Source organism: Rhinopithecus bieti, unplaced genomic scaffold (assembly GCF_001698545.2).
Source record: "Rhinopithecus bieti isolate Rb0 unplaced genomic scaffold, ASM169854v2 scaffold_13262, whole genome shotgun sequence".
NCBI classification, from domain to species: Eukaryota; Metazoa; Chordata; class Mammalia; order Primates; family Cercopithecidae; genus Rhinopithecus; species Rhinopithecus bieti.
The window spans coordinates 2,118,050-2,120,617 of NW_016808004.1; positions in this window are offsets into that span (position 1 = coordinate 2,118,050).

Here is a 2,568-nt window from a genome sequence, read left to right on the forward strand (position 1 = left end):
TTTGAGTCGAAGTCTCGCTCTTGTCCCCCAGGCCGGAGTGCAATGGCGAGATCTCGGCTCACTGCAACCTCCGTCTCCCAGGTTCCAGCAATTCTCCTGCCTCAGCCTCACAAGTAGCTGGGATTACAGGTGCCTGCCACCACGCCTGGCTAATTTTGTATTTTAGTAGAGACGGTGTTTTACCATGTTGGCTAGGCTGGTCTCGAACTCCTGACATCAGGTGATCCACCTGCCTTGGCCTCCCAAAGTGCTGGGATTACAGGCATGAGCCACCGTGCCTGGCCACACATCAGATAATTTTAAAAGAATCTATGTGTTACAATCTATTTTAAAATAAAAATGTTTGGCCAAGTGCAGTGGCTTACATCTGTAATGCCAGCACTTTGGGAGGCCAAGGCAGGAGAATTGCTTGAGGCCAGGAGTTTGAGCCTAGCCTGGGCAACATAGGAAAATTCTGTCTCTAAAAAACAGAAAAACTTAATTGGGAATAATAGTGCATGCTTGTAGTCTCAGCTACGTGGGAGGTTGAGTCAGGAGGATCACTTGAGCCCAGGATTTCAAGGTTGCAGTGAGCTATGATCACACCACTGCATGCCAACCTGGGTGACAGAGCAAGACCCTGTCTCTATAAAAAATAAAAATAAATACTAAAATTTAAAAAAATTAATTTTTTAAAGGAGAAGGAAAGAAAGGAAAATGATATTTTCAAGAAACATGTCAACTAATAAGTACAGAAGAAGTAATGGAATTTTTAAAATCACCACTTTAGCAGCACATAGTAGTAAGTGATTCAGGCAAGGAGCATCACTGGATAATAAAACCACTGAGGCCAGGCACGGTGGCTCATGCCTGTAATCCCAGCACTTTGTGAAGCCAAGGTGGGTGGATTACCTGAGGTCAGGAGTTCGAGACCAGCCTGGTCAACATGGTGAAACCCTGTCTCTACTAAAAATACAAAAACTTAGCTGGGTGTGGTGGCAGGTGCCTGTAATCTCAGCTACTTGGGAGGCTGAGGCAGGAGAATTGCTTGAACCCAAGAGGCGGAGGTTGCAGTGAGCCAAGAGCACGCCATTGCACTCCAGTCTGGGTGACAGAGTGAGACTCTTTCTCAAAAACAAAAAACAAAAAACAAAAAACCACAACACAGTGAACGATTGTTGGAGAACAGGGTACTCATCTGGTCTCTAGGTATCACCTCACAAATTACTCATTTGTGAGTAATCTGGGAGGAATCTGACAGATACCTCCTTAAGGAAATGACCAAACTAACTTAGCATCAATTATAACAAGACAAACTGACACCATGTGTCTACTGGTGTGCAACACTAAGATATCACATCATCGCTGGAGTTCTCCTGTCAAAAATGTAGACTCTGAATCTAATCATGAGGATACAATCAGACAAGTCCAGATTGAGGGATATTCTAAAAAACAACTGACCTGTACCCTTCAAAAATATCAGTGTCATGAAAGAAAAATATAGCTGAAGAGACATAACAAATTCAGTGTCATGTGTGATGAGTGATTGGATCCTGGATTGAAATAAATTATTTCAATAATGTTGAAAGAGACATTGAACAATTATGGAAATCTGAAAATGGACATTTTATTAGATAATCATGTCAGTGATAACATTTTCCTAAGTGGGAGAAGTATATTGTGGTTATAGGGGAGAACATCCTTAATTCTTTTTTTTTTTTTTTTTTTGAGAGTCTCACTCTGTCACCCAGGCTAGAGTACAGTGGCATGATCTTGGCTCACTACAACCTCCATCTCCCAGGTTCAAGCGATTCTCGTGCCTCAGCCTTCCTAGTGACTGGGATTACAGGCACCTGCCACCATGCCTGGCTAACAGTTTTATTTTTAGTAGAGATGGGGTTTCACCATCTTGGCCAGGCTTTTCTTGAACTCTTGACCTCATGATCCACCCTCCTCAGCCTCCCAAAGTGCTGGGATTACAGCCTTGAGCCACCATGCCCGGCCAGTTTGAAATTTCTTTAAATCAAAAGTTGGGGAACATAGCAGTGATCACTCTGTGATCACGCCCATGTACACATTAATAAAATGTGTATGTTTTTTCTCGAAACGAAGGAAAAGGCCAGGGGTGGTGGCTCATGTCTGTAATCCCAGCACTTTGGGAGGCTGAGGGAGGAGGATTACTTGACGCCAGGAGTCTGAGATCAGCCCGGGCAACAGAGTGAGACCTCATTGCTACTAAAAATTAAAAAAAAAAAAAAGTTAGGGGAAAATAAAACATAAAATTTACTACAGTAGGCTGGGCATGGTGGCTCACACCTGTAATCCCAGCACTTTGGGAGGTGAAGGCAGGCGGATCACCTGAGGTCAGGAGTTCAAGACCAACCTGGCCAACATGGGTGAAACCCCATTTCTACAAAAATTAGCTAGGAGTAGTGGCATGCACCTGTAATCCCAGCTACCCAGGAGGATGAGGCAGGAGAATCCCTGGAACCCGGGAGGCAGAGGCTGCAGCCAAGATCACACCATTGTACTCCAGCCTGGGCAACAGAGCAAGACTGCATCTCAAAAAAAAAAAAAAAAAAAAAAAAA